The sequence below is a fragment of the Xenopus laevis genome, chromosome 1S, assembly GCF_017654675.1.
Source record: "Xenopus laevis strain J_2021 chromosome 1S, Xenopus_laevis_v10.1, whole genome shotgun sequence".
Classification (NCBI taxonomy): Eukaryota; Metazoa; Chordata; class Amphibia; order Anura; family Pipidae; genus Xenopus; species Xenopus laevis.
In genome coordinates, this window is record NC_054372.1 from 17,174,931 (window position 1) to 17,195,486 (window position 20,556).

General features: G+C 40.5%; 1 pseudogene; it reads right to left on the reverse strand.

Annotated features, from left to right (window-relative positions):
* Positions 1–10,779: 10,779 nt before the first annotated feature.
* On the reverse strand, positions 10,780–18,056 carry LOC108704173 (annotated as a pseudogene).
* Between the last annotated feature and the right edge of the window lie 2,500 nt (positions 18,057–20,556).

Here is a 20,556-nt window from a genome sequence, read left to right on the forward strand (position 1 = left end):
CATTTGGGTTCAGTGGCTGGAAAGGTAGTGCCGGAGCCAATGATGTGCAATTCATATTTAGAATGAAAGGAAAGAGAACATTCCATAGAGATCTACAGTCTCAGTCACCTCTATATCATCTTGGGACCAATAATCCATCACAGGTACAGTTACCCCTAGCAACCAATCAGATTGTTGCTTTTTAGTAAAGTTTCTAAAGCTGAGTGTATGTAAAAATCTGTTCATTTAGTGAGGCCATTGATAAAGGGCACACAGGCCCAAAACATGTTGTGTACCAGTAGTTGGCAATAAAAGAATATTCACCAGCATTAATATGATTTTTAAAGGCTCTCCTCAATTTCTAAGATTCTAAAGTCCATATATCAGGATATTGGTGACCAGATCGGGGGAAGTTGCACTTCTATACTGGACTTAACTAGCAATGTGTTTGGATACCCTACTACTTTGAGCCATTGGATCAATGATTGGATCATACTGGTCTCCGGTGCAGACGCTTCATCAATAGGCTCCTGAGTCCCCCTTGTTCAGGCCCCTCTCCTCTCAGTAGAGAAAGTCTTCAGGGGTCTCCGCATGGGTGATTGACCTTGCACATAAAGGGACCCTTCAGAGCAGCAGCCGTATATGTGGTCAGTATGAGGCCATATTAAAGGGGAACCACCTCAAAAGTGAAAATTCATCATACTGAAATAAGAAACTTTCTAAATACAATCAATTAAATATTCTGCATTGTTTCTGAAATAATCAAGTTTATCTTCACTATTCCTCTCTCAGCATCTTCATTCTGTCTTCACGCAGCAGTTGGGTGTCAGATATTCATTGACAGTTAGATCCAATATTTCTTATAGTGGGGCTCCTTTTGCCTAGAAGATGTATTAGAGCTCACTCTATTAAAATCATCAGACATCATGTCTCTCTACATGCAGGATTTGTGCAAAGGCCAGTTACTTTGTTACATTTTGTTTGTACTGGAATCAGTTATTTGAGTGAGCTCTAATACATTTGCTAGGAAAGGAAGCCCCCCTATAAGATATATTGGATCTAACTGTCAATGATTATCTGACACCCAACTGCTGCAGGAAGACAGAATGAAGAGAAACAGATGCTGAGAGAGGAATAGTGAAGATAAACTTGATTATTTCCATTAAAATTTTCAATTGATTGTATTTAGAAAGTTTCTTATATCAGTATCAGGAAGCTTATATTAAATGTTCATTTTTGCAATAGTTCCCCTTTAAAGAAGAGTGGTGGAACTTTAGGGTGTATTTATGATTGTCTGGGCAAAGTGCAAAAAACAGGAACTGCTGATGGAAAGACCCAGGGCTGACCCCTTTTATATCAGTTTGGTGAAGCCTGCAGCAGTCCTCCAATTGGTCAGAAAATTTGGCTTTAATTAAAGGGACCATGCAGGACTAAGCACAGACCTAGAGGTCAGGACTAATGGATGTGTATGAGGGGCAGGCAGACACTGTAGTTTGTGCCAATGTACTGAGCTGCTTCTTGCCCCAGTGTGATGCTGCTGCTGCTTCATTCTGATTAGCCCTGTGCCAATACTCAGTCTTGTCATTGCTCAATAATCACCAGAACAGAATTCCTGTAACCCAGTGGCAATCAGAAGGGGGTGTTGGAAGGTTTAATCCTGGTTTACAGGTTTGTTTATTACAGTATATCAAGTGCATATGAGCTGTAATGCAGCAGTGGCTTCTCTATGTAAGGGAGGGGGGCTCCTTTCCTAGCAGATGTATTAGAGCTCACTCAAATAACTGATTCCAGTATAAACAAAATCTAACAAAATAACTGCCTTTTGCACAAATCCTGCATGTAGAGAGTGATTTTAATAAAGTGAGCTCTAATACATCTTCTAGGCAAAAGGAGCCCCCCTATGGATCTAACAAGGTCCGGACTGGCCATCTGTGAATTCGGGCAAATGCCCGTTGGGCCGCTGTTTGTGTAATGTAAATGGGTCGCATGGGCCTCTCTGCACAGCCTGCTGTCCCGATAATGTAGATTTAATGAGGCTGCTGTTGCTGACAAACACCACTAGATGTCGCTTATTTTTCTAGTAACCACTAGGTGTCACCACTTCTGAACACCAATGATTTTTTATTTTTCTTTGAAAGCCCTGGCCACCAATGTTTTTTTTTTCTTACTTAAGGGTCCGGTCACCAATTGTTTTTTACTTGTGGGGGAGCTGGCCACCAATGTTTGTTTTAACTTGGAGGGAGAGGACCACCAATGTTTTTTTTAACTGGGGAGGCTGGTCACCAAATTTTTTTTTACTTTTTATCGGAAGCCCTGACTTTTTTCCCCCTCTCGTTTTATTGGGGGGGGGGGCACTGACCACCAATGTTTCCTTTTTAGCTTGTGTGTGTGGGGGAGCTTGGTCGACAATGTCACACATGTATACATTTATGGGACCTGTTATCCAGAATGCTCGGGACCTGGGGTTTTTCCAGATAACAGATCTTTCCATAATTTGGATCTTCATACCTTAAATCTACTAGAAAATCATGTAAACATTAAATAAACCCAATAGGCTGGTTTTTCTTCCAATAAGGATTAATTATATCGTAGTTTGGCTCAAGTACAAGGTTCTGTTTTAATATTACAGAGAAAATGAAATCAATTTTAAACATTTGGATTGTTTGAATGGATGTCTATGGGAGATGGCCTTTCCTTAATTTGAAACTTTCTGGATAAAGGGTTTCCAGATAACCAATCCCATACCTAAAGTGGGCTGCTTTGATTTTTTTTTTTGCCAGGGCTGCATTTTCTCTCCCAGTCTGGCCCTGGATCTAACTGTTAATAAATATTTGACACCCAACTGCTGCTGTTTTCAGTGGGACAGTCCCGCTTTTGACAGCTAATCCCACAGTCCCGTGTTTGTACTGACTTTCTCTGCACTGAACAGCCAGAAAAAGAAACAAAGTTTCTAACTTAATTGGCTTTTGGCAGAGAGCCCAGAACAGCTACAGCTGCAGATTAGATACTTTGCAACAATTTTGAGATAAGCAAATAAGTAATTGTAACAATTTAGATAATGTTGCCGCTCTACGCATGCAAAATGTATTATTTTTTGTCCCACTTTTTATTTCCAAAATGCTGGGAGGTATGCCATGATATTGCTCAGCAGATCATATTGGGCAGCTGAGATCAACACAAGCCTAATGGTCAGTATTAGACTCATCTCCCAGAGGTTGGGAGACAAATCAGATCCAGGGAAAGGAGAGGGGTGGGAGCCTGGGGGAACATCGCTGTGGGCTGTAAGTTTTGCCTTTGGTTACAGGGATCACTTCCGTACACAAATTAATTCCACTATTGATTCTCTGCCTGGTGCATCACTGACAAGCTGGAAATGTAATGTTTTTTTCTGAATAATACATGAGCAGCTTTTGTTCATTCTAAAATGTTTTTTTTAGGGGAATTGGTGTATTTATTAAACAGTTAAAGCATAACAAAGCCTTTGATCTGCAGGAGAACTGGCTAATCTCTTAAAGGGCATGTAAAGGCAAAAAAATATAAAATCCCATTTTTACTTTCTTTAATGAAAACGAAACCTATCTCCAATATACTTTAATTAAAAAATGTGTACAGTTTTTATAAGAAACCTGACTGTATGCAGTGAAATTCTCCCTTCATTTACTGCTGTGGATAGGAATTGTCAGATGGTCCCTAACTGCTGAGCAGGGAAACAATCATACTTATGAACAGCAGGGGGAGCCAAGACCAGGGTGCTTGGCATTTGTTCTGGTGTTGGGTGCCGACCGTGACAATGTCTTTCTTGTTCAACCCTCTGTGTTGGTCCCTTGCATGACAGTTTTGTACAGTTTTCTTTGCACCAAACAGGAACTATAAGTGAACTCCATCTCAATAAGGAGTGGTCACAAACACATCATCCAACAATGTGTCCCTATGTGGCCCCGTAGTTGTCAGGATTGGCCCAGGCAACAGTTGGTTTGTTGGCAGCTGCACTCCCTTTGTAACTATTAAGCTCTGCTGCTCAGATAGGATGCAGACCTAGGTGCAACCCAACCCCCCACACCCATGAACAAGGGCTTAACTACAGAGGAAGCAGACCCTGTGACTGCTGGAGGGGCCAAGAGTAATATGAGGTCCAGTTGGCCACTGGGCAGTTTCAGAAAAAAATTCTTAAATCTTAAAGGGATACTGTCATGGGAAAAAATGTTTTGTTTTTTTTCAAAATGCATCAGTTAATAGTGCTGTTCCAGCAGAATTCTCCACTGAAATCTGTTTCACAAAAGAGCAAACAGTTTTTTTTTTACATTTAATCTTGAAATCTGACATGGGGCTAGACATATTGTCAATTTCCCAGCTGCCCCCCGTCATGTGACTTGTGCTCTGATTAACTTCAGCCATTCTTTACTGCAAGTTGGAGTGTTATCATCCCATTTAGAAATGAAAACTACACCATAAAAACCATGAAAGAATTAGTTTAAGGTTAGGAACCCTCAGATAATTTTGCTGTGGGGCCCAGAATCCTCTAGAGCATCTCAAGGTGAAAGAGGGGAGATTATTTCTCCTTCTTCTAATAAATAACATAATAAAATAAGCATATGCCTTTGTTTGTAGAAAAAGAAAAACCCCAGTAATGTAAGGAATAACACATGCCATTGTGTATATTAATATAAAGCTATAGGCCACATGGAAATCCTCAGTGACTTGTCTTTATAATGAGCAGAAGGAGGTCCCATCAGCGGCTCAGTCTTAGGGCTCTTACTCACGAGTGGTTGTAGCTGCGCTCCCCTGCGTTACGTTTTTCTGCATTCAGCCGCAGGGAAGCGCAGGAATAGACGCATTACATAGACGCAGAACGCAGGAAAAATGCAGCATGTTGCGTCTCAACCTGCGTTCGGCGCCTACACGCACTTGTGTGAGTACAGGCCCATTGGTGTCTATTCCTGCGCTCCCCTGTGGCTGAACGCAGGGGAGTGCAGCTACAACCGCTCGTGAGTAAGAGCCCTACCCCTTCTCTTCCATTAAGCACCTACACCTGCTCACAATTAAGTCATTAAAAAAAATTTCTGGTTATATCCATTGCTCACTGTCTCGCATATTCTACTGATTATTTCCAATAGGAATAACAAATTAGGGCTTATTTGCATATGTGGCTGTGTGTACGTTCCCTTTTATTTCTCCTGTCAGCTGAAGGGCTCTGATCAGAAGAGAGAGAATTTTGACTTCATAGAAAATCATAATACTAGGAGTGTGTGCCAGCATGGTTTTATGCGTAATAGATCTTGCCAGACTAACTTAATTTCTTTTTATGAGAAGGTAAGCAGGGACAGTGTCGGACTGGTATGCACAGGGGCCCACCAGAAAACTTTAGATGGTGGGCCCACCGGTAAACCGTGACCATAGGCCCACTTTCCAAACTATTCTGGAAAACTCTCTGAAGTCAACCTGTTTATTATCCCAGACAAAGAGAGCCAAGGTTTTATGGTACAAGATCAAGATACAGAATATTTATATATTTCTGTAGTGCAGCAGTTCCAAAGCAATGGTCTGTAAGTTGCATATCAGCTTGGTGACAAAGAATCTTACATTGTTGGGTTGCACATAGGCACGAAGAGTTAATGTGGTTTGTACAGATTTAGAAATTCTAAAATGCCTTGTAGCCCCATGTGCTCGCTGTGTGCTGTATTTCAAAGATAATGTATGTAATTTTACCCAGCAGGTTATAACAGACCTGTGAGATGTAGGAGGGAAAGAGCTGTAGGAAAATAAATGCTGGCAAATAATTCCAGATAAAAGCTTCAAATGTATGAAACATGTTACTTACCTAACAGATGTGCCCAGCGTTTGGGGTTCCTCAAAGCAGCAGGGAAACTCCATTGCATCCCACTGACCTCTGTCCTATGCAACGGAGTTACAGCTAGAATTGCAATCTTGTTAGCAGGGTCTATGTAGGCAACGAGGCAGTGGTTAGATTGCCAGACTATTGGTAGGGTCACATTTAACCAGACAGGCAGTGGTTAGAATCTGATAAAGGCTACTTGTAGGCTTCAGCTGATATTGAACTACATTTCCTAGCATGCTTGACTGTTGGTGAATGCAGAGAGAGTAATAACACTTTGAATGAGAATTAAAAATGAGATCTTGGTTGCAGATTTTTTTTTGGGGGGTCTTGACAAGACTCATATCAAAATGACAGATATAATGACAGGTATTCTTCTGGTGCAGCCTAAACCCCAGAGCCTAAGCGTACACACTTGCAGTGTTGGTACCCCATGATTGAGGGCCATTCATCAAGCTCGGAGACCTCTTGTATAATAGAATAACAGAGGCCTCTGTTCTGAATGTAGCACAAGTATGGGATCTGTTATCCAGAATACTGGGGACCTGGAATACTCCAGATAACAGATCTTTTTGTAATTTGGATCATCATAACTTATGTCTACAAGAAAATCATGTAAACATTAAATAAACCCAATAGGCTGATTTTGCTTCCAATAAGGATTAATTATATCTTAGTTGGGATCAAGTACAGGGTACTGTTTTATTATTAGAGAAAAGGGTAATAATTTTTTAAAATATAAATTATTTGATGATAATGGGGTCTATGGGAGACAACCTTTCTATGATTCTAAACTTTCTGTATAATGCATAGGAGGTTTGTAATTTTATATATACATATGCGCCAAAAATCTGCATCTGCACCAATCAAGATAACACAGTCCGGGTGCTCCCCAAAAATAACACAGTCCAATCATAGAAAGCACTCAAGGCACATAGTATTCATAAAAAACGTGAACAGCGTTTATTCAATATCCATATCTACGCATTTCGTCACATGTTATGAATACTATGTGCTGTGAGTGCTTTCTATGATTGGACTATATATATATATATATATATATATATATATATATATATATATATATATATAGATCTATCTAAATCAAGGACAAAAGAACAGAATAAGAGAACACCTGAATTCGGTGGTCAGGAAGTGAGACTTCGCCAGTATCGAGACATTTTAAGGAATGCAATAACGGAGGTGCTAGGTTATGCACTTTGGCAAAAATAATATAAATGCAAGTTATAAACTAAATGGCAATGTGTTGGGAGTTTCCTTAAATGAGAAGGATCTAGGGTGGAGTGATATCACCCCCTCTCTTTCCCCCCAGCAGCCAAACAAAAGAACAATGGGAAGGTAACCAGATAACAGCTGCCTGGTAGATCTAAGCACTCATTAGTAAAAACCCATGTCTCACTGAGACACAATCAGTTACATTGAGAAGGAAAAACAGCAGCCTGCCAGAAAGCATTTCTCTCCTAAAGTGCAGGCACAAGTCACATGACCAGGGGCAGCTGGGAAATTGACAAAATGTCTAGCCCCATGTCAGATTTCAAAATTTAATATAAATATAATATTATAATATATATAAAATTCTGTTTTCTCTTTTGAGAAATGGATTTCAGTGCAGAATTCTGCTAGAGCAGCACTATTAACTGATTCATTTTGGAAAAAAAATGTTTTTCCCATGACAGTATCCCTTTAAGTAGGAGAAATAACAACCTGCCAGAAAGTAGTTCCATCCTAAAGTGCAGGCACAAGTCACATGACTGGGGCAGCTGGGAAACTGACAATATGTCTAGCCCCATGTAAGATTTCAAAATTGAATATAAAACAATCTGTTTGTTCTTTTTAGAATTGGATTTCAGCAGAAGTCTGCTGGAGTACCACTATGCTTTTTGAAAAAAAACATGTTTTCCCATGACAGTATCTCTTTAAAGTCCAAATGCCGAAAACCCTTAAAATTTCTGTTTTTTAACTATAAAATCCAAATTTTTTTGTGAAAAAAAACAGAAATTTCAGGATTTATTATACTACGATGATGTAAAAATTCAGATTTGGAAAATCCGGCATCTCAGACCTATCGAGGGTACATATAAGTCAATGGGAGAAGTCCCAAAGATATCCTGATCTGCGCTGGGTTCCCGTGCAATAATTTCTTGGTTTTCGGGCGGAAAATCCAAAAAATGTTTACGATCTGAAGTTTTCAGGAATTTTTCGGGTTTTTTCCCCGCACGGGATTTTTTTGGGAAAATGTTGATAAATAAGGGAAAAAAATTTCCTCATACTGAAGTATGAAACTTTCTAAATACAATCAATTAAAAATTCTGCATTGTTTCTGAAATTTATATTCACTATCCCTCTCTCAGCATCTGTTTCTCTTCATTCTGTCTTCATGCAGCAGTTGGGTGTCAGATATTCATTGACAGTTAGAACCAATATATCTTATAGCGGGGCTCCCTTCCTAGCAGATGTATTAGAGCTCACTCAAACAACTGATTCCAGTACAATCAAAATCTAACAAAATAACTGCCTTTTGCACAAATTCTGCATGTAGAGAGACATGATGTCTGGTGATTTTAATAGAGTGAGCTCTAATATATCTTCTAGGCAAAAGGACCCCCCCCCCCCATAATATATATTGGATCATTCATCTGACACCCAACTCTTGAATGAAGACAGAATGAGGAGTAACAGATGCTGAGAGGGATGCTGATTATTTCAAAAACAGTACAAAATGTTTGATTGTAGAAAGTTTCTTATTTCAGTATGTTGAAGCTAATATTACATTTTCATTTCTCGATAGTCCCCCTTTAAAAAACTAAATTTGAATTAAATCAACAAGTTTCTTCCCTGGGCTGGAATAAATAGTGATACAATGCTGCACCCCCATCTTTCTCTGGGGTTCCATATTGGCACACCTCAGTGAATTTTCCTTTCCTTGTAAAATGCACCATGCAACGTTGTCTGTTCTTCATTCACCTTTAAATAGGAACGGATACCTTATAGTGTCTCTGTGGAACTGGAGATGTTTTTGTGACACATATATAACATACTGCATTACACTGCTTTATTGCATTATTGCATTATTTTGGGTATGTCCTTTACTGCCTTGCTACAACAGTGGTCAAGTTACCTTGGCCGCAGATATTGCACAAGTGAGGTTTTACTCCAGTGTGGATGACAATGTGGCGCTGAACATCAGCGGTAAATGTAAATCTGGGAAAGAATAAAAATAGTTTCTGATTTGTCAAAATTGGCGCACATGTTCAGATGCTGGGACAAAAACTGATGATGTGGGACACATTTATATAATGTAAAAGTACCTTACTTATGGGGCTTCAGCAGTAAGTACTGTTGAGTTGACATGAGCAATAATGTAGGGTGCACAAAGGAGTATATTTTTCTGTAGTGGGGATGAGTGCATTTTATATAGGCTATGAATTTAAAGGGATTGGGAGCTAGTGCAAGAATATGGCACTACAAAAGTGTGATTTGGGGAGGTGAGCGTTCCACATAAGTGAGACCCACTCCTGTCGCCGGGTCAAATCAATATGCAGAAAAATGCCAGCAGCACACTGAGTCTGGTTGCAGTAGTGTTCAAAGATGAAAATGTATTAAGCCCATATGCAAGAAGGCAACGTTTCGAGCCTACCAGGCCCTTTATCAAGCCTCAGCCACTGTGAATGGTGTTCACTCACTTATACTGTAAGCTCTACTGGGAAGGGATCCCCTCCCTCTTGTGACTCACCTGGCATTTAATTTTGAAAAATATACTATTTATGCTCTATTTGCATTGCTTGCAATACATTCCTAAGGCATTGTTTGAAATGTACAGTCACAGTCCCTAGTAGCTTTGAGCCCCATTGCAATTATAGACATCTCTCCCTACTATACCTGCTATCCCAGTCACACTCCCTTCCCAGAGACTATTATCCACTGTTACTATAGGCACCATCTCTCCCTACTATACCTGCTATCCCACAGTCACACTCCCTTCCCAGAGACTATTATCCACTGTTACTATAGGCACCATCTCTCCCTACTATACCTGCTATCCCACAGTCACACTCCCTTCCCAGAGACTATTATCCACTGTTACTATAGACACCATCTCTCCCTACTATACCTGCTATCCCACAGTCACACTCCCTTCCCAGATACTATTATCCACTGTTACTATAGGCACCATCTCTCCCTACTATACCTGCTATCCCACAGTCACACTCCCTTCCCAGAGACTATTATCCACTGTTACTATAGGCACCATCTCTTCTTACTATACCTGCTATCCCACAGTCACACTCCCTTCCCAGAGACTATTATCCCACTGTTACTATAGGCACCATCTCTCCCTACTATACCTGCTATCCCACAGTCACACTCCCTTCCCAGAGACTATTATCCACTGTTACTATAGGCACCATCTCTTCCTACTATACCTGCTATCCCACAGTCACACTCCCTTCCCAGAGACTATTATCCACTGTTACTATAGGTACCATCTCTCCCTACTATACCTGCTATCCCACAGTCACACTCCCTTCCCAGAGACTATTATCCACTGTTACTATAGGCACCATCTCTCCCTACTATACCTGCTATCCCACAGTCACACTCCCTTCTCAGAGACTATTATCCACTGTTACTATAGGCACCATCTCTCCCTACTATACCTGCTATCCCACAGTCACACTCCCTTCCCAGAGACTATTATCCCACTGTTACTATAGGCACCATCTCTCCCTACTATACCTGCTATCCCACAGTCACACTCCCTTCCCAGAGACTATTATCCCACTGTTACTATAGACACCATCTCTCCCTACTATACCTGCTATCCCACAGTCACACTCCCTTCCCAGAGACTATTATCCCATTGTTACTATAGGGAGTGTGACTGTGGGATAGCAGGTATAGTAGGGAGAGATGGTGCCTATAGTAACAGTGGGATAATAGTCTCTGGGAAGGGGCTGGGGCTGTGGGATAACACACTGTTACTATAGGCACCATGTCTCTCCTATACCTGTACTAAGGCCAGCAAATACAGTACACTACACTTCCCTGTGTATAACTATGTGAATACAAAGGATCAATTCTTTGTACATAATAAGTAGAAATAGCAAAGATATATTTTTACGTTAAGTTAAATTTCTTGAGTATTGGAGCACCATTCCTTATGGCTACTGAAAAAAGGGTTAAAACAAATCCAACAGGATACATAACAATAGAAACACAGGAAATGGAAAATTCCCGTATTTCATAGCTTTGTGGATAATGGATCTTCAGATAAAGCATCCTATACCTGTAACCATTTAATTACTGCCATAAAGCAGCACTAGTTTGAACCTGAAACCTTTACCTCTCTATACCTGTATGAGAACGTCTGTGCAGATTGCTTGGGTGTCTAAAGCAGCGCAGCGTTTTTTGATGAAGATAACTTCCTCAGCTGGAACCAGAGGGCTCTCCACTCGATCGGCTTCCACAGTCTCACTCAGGCTTTCAAAAATCCCACTCTGCTTCCTTTTCCAATAAACCTCTGTCACTGGATTCCAACACCTTTTCCCCAGAACACAGAGGCTCTGTCGTACATTGCAAGACCGTCTCTGGTTGAGAAGAACCCTCGGATGCTTTCTGTGACCGGAGAATATTTAATTTTTTTAAATGGACTGCTTTTTTCAGCTGCATCTGTTCTGGAAACTGTAGTGTTGAGTGCTCAGGATCCTGGTGGCTGACAAATGTATGGGAGAATGCAGGCAGAGGTTCCAGAGGAAGAGGTGCTAGAGAATCAGATCAGGCTCTAAAATGGGTTCGGAATTATTTAAATCCCAAGACTGAATTTCTATGGTATTGTGGTCTGTGCACACATTGGCTGCTGTATTTTCTATATCTGGAGCTGCCACTTGCTCAACATTGGGAGCTACCACTTGCTCTACATTGGGAGCTACCACTTGCTCTACATTGGGAGCTACCACTTGCTCTACATTGGGAGCTGTCGCCTGCTCTAGAGCTTTATCAGCGTTTTCCTTGTAGAACAGCTTGCTATAGAAGTCTCGCAACTTATACGGTTGATTTAAGTGTTTCATCTGAATTTCTTTGTCAGATACATTTAAAGGAGTCAATGAAGCTTTTGATCCCTCATTTGAAGGGGCACTCTCCTTAAAGGAAAACTATACCCCCAAAATGAACACTTAAGCAACAGATAGTTCATATCATATTAAGTGGCATATTAAAGAATCTTACCAAACTGGAATATATATTTCGTGATGGTCTGTGTGCTGTCTCAGAGATCACCTGACCAGAAATACTTCAACTCTAACTGTAACAGGAAGAAGTGTGGAAGCAAAAGACACAACTCTGTCTGTTAATTGGCTCATGTGACCTAACATGTATGGTTTGTATGTGAGTACAGTGAATCCTACGATCCCAGGGGGCGGCCCTTATTTTTTAAAATGGCAATTTTCTATTTATGATTACCCAATGGCACATACTTCTAGAAAAGTGTATTATTATGAAAATGGTTTATTTACATGAAGCAGGGTTTTACATATGAGCTGTTTTATGCAATATCTTTTTATAGAGACTTACAGTACATTGTTTGGGGGGTATAGTTTTCCTTTAAGGGTGGAATGTCTCTTCTGTTAAACTGTCTTTAAGTAATGGAGGGCTGAGCTGCTCGTTTGATATAGGATTTGAGTGCACAGGGCATGAGCTGGGGATAGAGAAAGAACCACTGCATTGTATAGAAGCCGTTGGCTCCACAGGATTGGTCAGTTTTAAGAAGCTATAGCACATGCTCAGCACATTTTGCACTTGAAGACACTGTGCAGTGTCCACCATAACTTGTATGTTGTCATTATTCAGGTCCAGATGAGAGGTGTACATAAAGTCGAGAATTTGCCCAATACCGCCAATATTTTTAATGTCCAAATGAAAGACATAATTTTTCTGTCTTGAAGCATTCTGGAACAATGATCTGTCAAAAAAATAAAGTTGACATGAAATTATAAATTAGCAATCTGTTTAAAGGGAAACTAAGTCTAAAATAGAATAATGCTAGAAATGTTGTATTTTGTATACTAAACATTAACATGAACTTACTGCACCAGAAGCCTAAAAAAACAAATGATTTATGTTTTCACAGGGGGTCGCCATCTTGTAACTGTTTGGTCTTGCAACATCTTTGCAAGACCAAGACTGTGCACATGCTCAGTGTGGTCTGGGCTGCTTAGGGATCAACATCAATTATCAAATAATAATAATATCTGCCATAGAAGCCGATACAGCAAGACTGATAATAATCAGAATATACCGACTGCACTGGGTCCTGTGTTGTCATGTAATCTAATGTGGATTTTATAGTTTTTGTATTGTTTAATACAAACTTTCCAGAACCAGTGGCTGCAGCAATATTATCCTCCAAATAGAATCCCAGTTTATCTGTTTAAATCTGGCCCAATGATCTTAGTCCCTGCAACTAGAGTTGGAAACATTAAAGAGGATGTAAAGGCAAAAATACATTTCCCATTTTTACTTTATTAACTGAAAAAGAAACATATCCCCAATAATAAATCTGTACCGTACCGACTGTATGCAGTGAAATTCCCCCCTGCTGTTTGAAAGTATGATCCTTTCCCTGCAGAGTAAGGACCGTCTGAAGTTTCCTATCCACAGCAGTCAGAGCAAATAAATGAAGGGAGAATCTCACTGCATACAATCAGATTTCTTATAACAGTAGACATTTTTTAATATAGGTTTCATTAAAGAAAGTAAAAATGGGATTTTATTTTTTTGCCTTTACATTCCCTTTAAGCAGTTTCCCCAAAAAGCCAAGCATGTTGGCAAAAGTGCCAAAAGCACTAGGCCATTCAGCATTATTTCAGCTCATTCTGTTCTGTATGCTATACATCGACACTCTCCGACTATATTTTATTTGTAGACTCTGAATCAACAGATACAAACTGTAAATATAAATGAAAACATTAACTTTATGATGCTACTAATGATTCCTGAGGTGCGTCACTTTCCAAACATAAGTAAATTTCCACTGTTTTCACTAACATTTGCCTTTTTCAGTGCCTGAAGAAGGTATATAAAATATGAAACAACGGAGCTGCACATCTGTCAACAGGGATTGCCAAGGTCAAGCCCATTTATTATTTCACTGGTTTAATTGTTTGCTGTACCTCTGCCTTCCTCAAGCTTAAGGTCTGGGGCTATAGCTGGAGGATCAGAGGAAGAAGACTAAGTGTTCATGGTGCTTTGCAAAAACCATTAGAGATCTCTAGTGGAAAACTGGTTTACATATATGAATAGGCCCTAGGCTGCCTGCATCTGGATCAAGTTAGAACAGCTGTGAATAAGTTTATATATAATTAATTTACTGTATCGCCAGAGATGGGTCAAAGACATATACACCCACCATGAGGTTCTGAGGATAAGTGACAATATGCTCCAGAGATGGGTCATGGACATATACACCCACCATGAGGTTCTGAGGATAAGTGACAATATGCTCCAGAGATGGGTCATGGACATATACACCCACCATGAGGTTCTGAGGATGAGTGACAATGTGCTCCAGAGATGAGTCATAGACATATACACCCACCATGAGGTTCTGAGTGACAATGTCAGCCTAGCAAAGTTCCTCAATCATGCTACATGGCAGTACTGTGTGCAATTATTAGACGTATATCACTGTTTCCCCCAGTGTAGGAATGTGCCACAATTGCTTTATGAAAAAAAATAAGAATCTAGGGCTGGTACTTACCTGTAGTACTGGCTAAATGCAGCCAAGACATTTTTATGTGCCTTCAAACAGACTATTTTCACCACAAGCATACAGTCACAGAGCAGTCCCTGGATCCGCTGTTCATGTAGCTGCTGGAGAAGGTGGCAGCTGTGACTGGCTGCATGGTCCATATTGGATATGCCTCGAAACTGCCCTAGGAATACAAAGAAGTAATTGGATATATATGCTGAACCAAGATTTGCAGGCTTAGCATGGCACCCTGACTTCACCCATTTACAATTGAAATTATTATTATAGAGATGGACTGCAGCTCACCGTTTAATTGCTTGATTGGTTATCCTGCGGGGTATCCTGTGTCGATCCCCCAATAGAGTCAATCAATAGAAATCCAAGTGCAGGACAAATCCACAGCAGTTTTCTTTGACTGCAAACTCTTTTATTGGGAATCCACAGCAGTTTTCTTTGACTGCAAAATCTTTTATTGGGAATGTACATTCCCAATAAAAGATTTTGCAGTCAAAGAAAACTGCTGCGGATTTGTCCTGCACTTGGATTTCTATTGATTGACAATTGAAATTATCACTCTTACATCATTACTGCAAAGCTTTATATTAGGATTATAAAAGCGATACCGACACGTTCCTATAAAAATCATAGGAAGGTGTTCATATCAAGGAGGTGCGGCACGCGAAATATTTTCCTCTAAAAGCCCCCCTCAAAGCCGCCTCCAGCCCGTGAACATTTCTGTGGGCGGCGCCCTCCTTCCATAGGCTAATTAGAAATGAAAACAAGACTTCAGCCTATGGAAGGATCGATCCGACTCCAGCCCAGCATCACGTTTCTATAAAAATTATAGGAACGTGTCCATATCAAGGAGGTGCTGCACACCGAACATCTTCTTCTAAAAGCCCCCATCAAAGCCTCCCACAGCCCCGTAAACCTTTCCGAGGGCGGCGCCATCCTTCCATAGGTTAATTACAAGGAAGGATTGCCACGCCCACAGCCCAGCGAGACTGAAACAACGCAGAAGATCCATTAGCTTTGTTGGAGGGTCGGCATCACTAAAGTTTGCCGGGCTTTTGGCTGCAAATATTTGGCGTGCAGCATCTCTTCGTTGATTTGGACACCTTCCTATGATTTTTATAGGAATGTGTCAGTACCACTTTTGCATTAAAAAGACTTCAAGACATTATAGTGACTCCAGAGGAGGCTTCCACCTTCATTCTAAAGACTTACTATTCTCTCTGAGCACTGCACTACTTAATAATAACTACGGCAGCAGTTTTATGCAGCATAACAGTATATATTTTGTGTTTGTGCAATGTATTTTTAATGCAACGTCATGTTCTTTCACATAATCGTTACTGTTAAGTTTGCAGGCAGTAGGGGCTCAGTAACAATGTTAAGCTATACTTATTGAGGGAGCTTGATCACAACCACCCTATTTAGACAGAGCAATGAAATCAATGATTACAGGACATTTAATGTAATGAAAAAGTAACGTATGGGAGTTCAGGGCGCCGACCCAGTCTGTGTAACAGCGGGAATCAAAAGGAAACCATTATTAGATTTCTGAAAATAAACCAGAAAGCGACTGATGAAAAGGCACCACTTTACAGAAGACAAGGGCAAATTCAATGAACAATACTTGGAAAAAAAAACTGAGATAAATACATGTAATTTATAAACAAGATGGGCTATGAAGCAAATTTTGGTCAAAGTGCCCTTCTATTCACTCTCGTACACCCCAAAATGACCATTTTCTTAATCCTGCCCTCTCTCTCCACCATTATCCCTGAATCATACACAATATGATAAGTACCATTGATATGGAACACACAGAAGAGAATGATTTTCTCCAGACACAGATTTTCTTCTATTAATATGACCTTTTTACAGCATGTGTATAATCACATTTGTAGATGGGTTTGCTCTAACAACCCTACAATAATCCAGAAATGCTTAATAGATTGAATAGAACTGTGCTCACACACAGCCTACAGCAAGAGGGCCTATGATGCATCTTTTGTCTGTACAAACACTATGAGGTGCACAAACATAACTGTATACACAATATCTATAGAATTACAGCACTCATCTATGGGAGCGTTTTGCCAACTTGAAAAGGAAAGATGGAGTACAAAATGTTGTGAAAATGTGAAAATGCAAGATTTAAAAAAAAAAAAAAAAAAAATGGCAGTTTTAGAGATACACTAGTGGAGTGCGGCAACCTGCAGTCCTGCAGCGGGTTGGGTTCCCGCAAAAAAAGCAGGTACTCTGCAGAACGAGGGGAGGATTTTCAGGTGCGGGTATACCCGTGAGTCTGCAGGTCGCAGGTCGGGTTGTGGGTCTCATCTAAATTTCTTATCTTATGTAATATTGCCTATATTTTACTCCTTTTAAAGTTTTACAAAAGTTGTTTCTGTCCCTGACCACTTTTAATGATGTCACTTACAGTTTGCAGCACCATTACTTCCTGTTTGAAGGAGGTCAGGGGGGTTCGGGATAAGGCAGTTGCGGATCAAAGCGGGTAAAAATGCGGGTTGCGGTTCAGGTCGCAGGCTGCGGGTTCGGGTCTTCGAAACTGGTTCCGCGCAGGACTCTACTCCAAGATATTGGTGATGATGAAGCTGTCATGGTGCTTGCACCCTTTTAAAAGCTTTGACCAGATACAGGAGTTGGAGATATGTATTTAATACCACTGTATACACACACATAAATGTATAATAATTGTCATGTCAGTACTTGCTCAGACCAAACTCAACTGAACACTGCACATAAGAACAATTGGAAACAAGGCGCATAAAAGTAGAGACAATGGAAGGCTACGAGTACACTATTACAGCAACTTTCACGTATGCACCTGCAGAACAGCCAATAATGCAGATTCACAGCATCAGTAACAAGGAAGGTACTGACGATACATTGTATGCCAGGCTCCCCAACTTCTATTCAGCTGCAAGCCCTGGCCAAATTTGCTACTTGTGGCTAAAACCCGCTTGTGTGTTTGTTCCTTGCCGTCTTCTACAAAGTACAATTTGGGCTAATGAAACAATGTAGGGGTCATTTATCAAAGACTGGGAGAAGAAGTGCAATAGAGTGCCCTCTAGTGATTATTCAGCAAACACTTCTTCCCTTGGTCTGGCTGGGGGCGAATAGAGCAGGTCCAGCCCTGTACTTACCACCTGCCATAGCACAGGGCCCCTTAATGACCCGTGTCCTCTACTTGCTCCTCAATGATGTACAAGTTATGGGACAGGAGAGGATAGGCCTAGTTGTCTTCCCAAACTCACCCCTTATGAATACAACATTGCCAAATGCAGGTAGTAAATTACCCCTATTATCATGCCAAGCTGATTTCCTATATAGCTGCTTTCAGGGTGGATCACCTTCAAGTTAACTTTTAGTATGTTATAGCATGGCTAATTCTAAGCAACTTTTCAATTGGCCATCATTATGTATTTTTTATAGTTTCTGAATTATTTGCCTTCTTCTGACTCTTCCCAAACTTCAAATGGGGTCTCTAAAAACAAAAGCTACACTTTTGGTGTTATTGCTCATCTTTCTATGCAGGCCCTCTCCTATTCATATTCCAGTCTCTTATTCAAATCAATGCATGGTTACTAGGGTAATTTGGACCCTAGCAACCAGATTGCTGAAATTGCAAACTGGAAAGCTGCTAAATAAAAAGCTAAATAACCAAAAAAACACATTTAATAAAATATAATTCTCGACACTATGCTAAAAGTTAAATCAAAGGTGAACAACCCCTTTAAAGCGATAATGAGACTTTCCTATAAAAATCATAGGAATGTGTCAGTATGAAGTATGTGCTGCACCCGGAATATAAATAAAACCCCCCTCAAAGCTGCCCCCAGCCCTGTGCACCTTTGTGCAGCCGACTGCTCAAACAACGGATCTTCTGTTTTGCTTCCATGACGCTGGGCTGGGGGCGGAGCGATCCTTCCATAGGCTGAAGTGCTGTTTTGATTCGTAGTCAGCCTATAGAAGGATGGCACCACCCTCAGCCCAGCATTACTGAAACTGCACATAAGGTATTTCAACAGTGTCGGAGGGTTGGGTCAGTGAAGGTGTGCAGGGCGGCTTTGAGGGAAAATATTCCGGGTGCAGCACATACTTTATACTGACACGTTCTATGATTTTATAGGAACGTGTCAGTATCGCTTTAAGTTACAGGTGTGGGACCGGTTATCTAGACCAGGACCTGGGGTTTTCTGAATAAGAGATCTTTCCTTAATTTCGGCCTCCATACCTAAAGTCTACTAATAACTCATTAAAACATTAAATAAACCAGAGACAATTGTTTTGTCCCCAATATGGATTATAAAGAATATATATAGAGATGCTTGGGTGTCCGCACTCTGTCTTTGTCGAAGGCGAGGTGCACGATCAATTAGAATGATACAAACGATGCAGGGATCAGCACACTCTTGTGAAGATGAATATATATATATGTTTTATAATTACAGAGAAAAACACAATACATTTTTTTTATCTTGAATTATTTGATGCACTGCTGGTTATGAGTCTTAAAAATGTGTCCAACCAAGACAAAACTGTTACAGGGGTACACTGGACTTTTGGAAAGTGGGTGCCAATCCAACACCTTAAAGCAGTGATCCCCAACCAGTAGCCCATGAGCAACATGTTGCTCTTCAACCCCTTGGATGTTGCTCTCAGTGGCCTCAAAGCAGGTGATTATTTTTGAATTCCAGGCTTGGAAGCAAGTTTTGGTTGTATAAAAACCAGGTGTCCTACCAAACAGAGGCACCTGTAGGCTGCCAGTCCATAAAGGGGCTACTAATAGTCAATCACAAGCCTTATTTGGCATCACCCAGGAACATTTTTCATGCTTGTGTTGCTCCCCAACTCATTTTACATCTGAATGTTGCTCACGGGTGGAAAAAGGTTGGGGACCCCTGCCTTAAAGGAACAGTTCAGTGTGAAAATAAAAACTGGGTAAATAAATAGGTTGTGCAAAATAAAAAATGTATCTAATATAGGTAGTTAGCCAAAAATGTAATGTATAAAGGCTGGAGTGACTGGATGTGTAACATAATAGCCAGAACACTACTTCCTGCTTTCCAGCTCTCTAACTCTGAGTTAGTCAGTGATTTGAAGGGGGACCACATGGGACATAACTGTTCAGTGAGTTTGTAATTGATCCTCAGCATTCAGCTCAGATTCAAAAGCAACAGTTACGTCTCATGTGCCCCCCCCTCAAGTCACTGATTGGTTACTGCCTGGTAACCAATCAGTGGAAACCAAGAGAACTGAAAAGCAGGAAGTAGTGTTCTGTCTATTATGTTACACATCCAGTCACTCCAGCCTTTATACATTACATTTTTGACTAACTAACTATATTAGAAAATTTTTTTATCTTGCACAGCCTATTTACCCAGTTTTTATTTTTACACAGAACAATTCCTAAGTAGCAGAAGCCGTTTGGTTACCAGCGCAGAGAAGACGTGTGCAAGTTATTGCACCAACAAGGGACTGGCAGGGACCATATACAAATGGCATTTACATGTACTGGATATTGGAAAATGACTTAGAATGAGATTATCTTTGATTGTACAACACAACCTACAACCTCATTCGCTCAACAGCTAAATGTGACCTTTAGGGAGTCCAATGAAGGCAGAATCAAGTCTTCACTATTCTGACACTCACACTACACATTAGGGAAGCACAATGGCTCATCCTGATGACTTTATGGGGCACCATGTCCCCTTTATCTAATAAGATCATATCCAATACACTAAAAGAGCCGGTAGTAGCCATGAATACTTTATGTACAGACACAACAGTCTTTACCTTATTAACAGTAGGTACATTTACCTCAGTGCGGTGCGACTAAACCCTGATAACACTGATTTGAAGGAGCCCCACTATGTTTAAAGGAAATGGAATCGCATGGCCAATGCAGCAGCAGAGCAGGTCAAGATGTAATCGTCATTTCCGC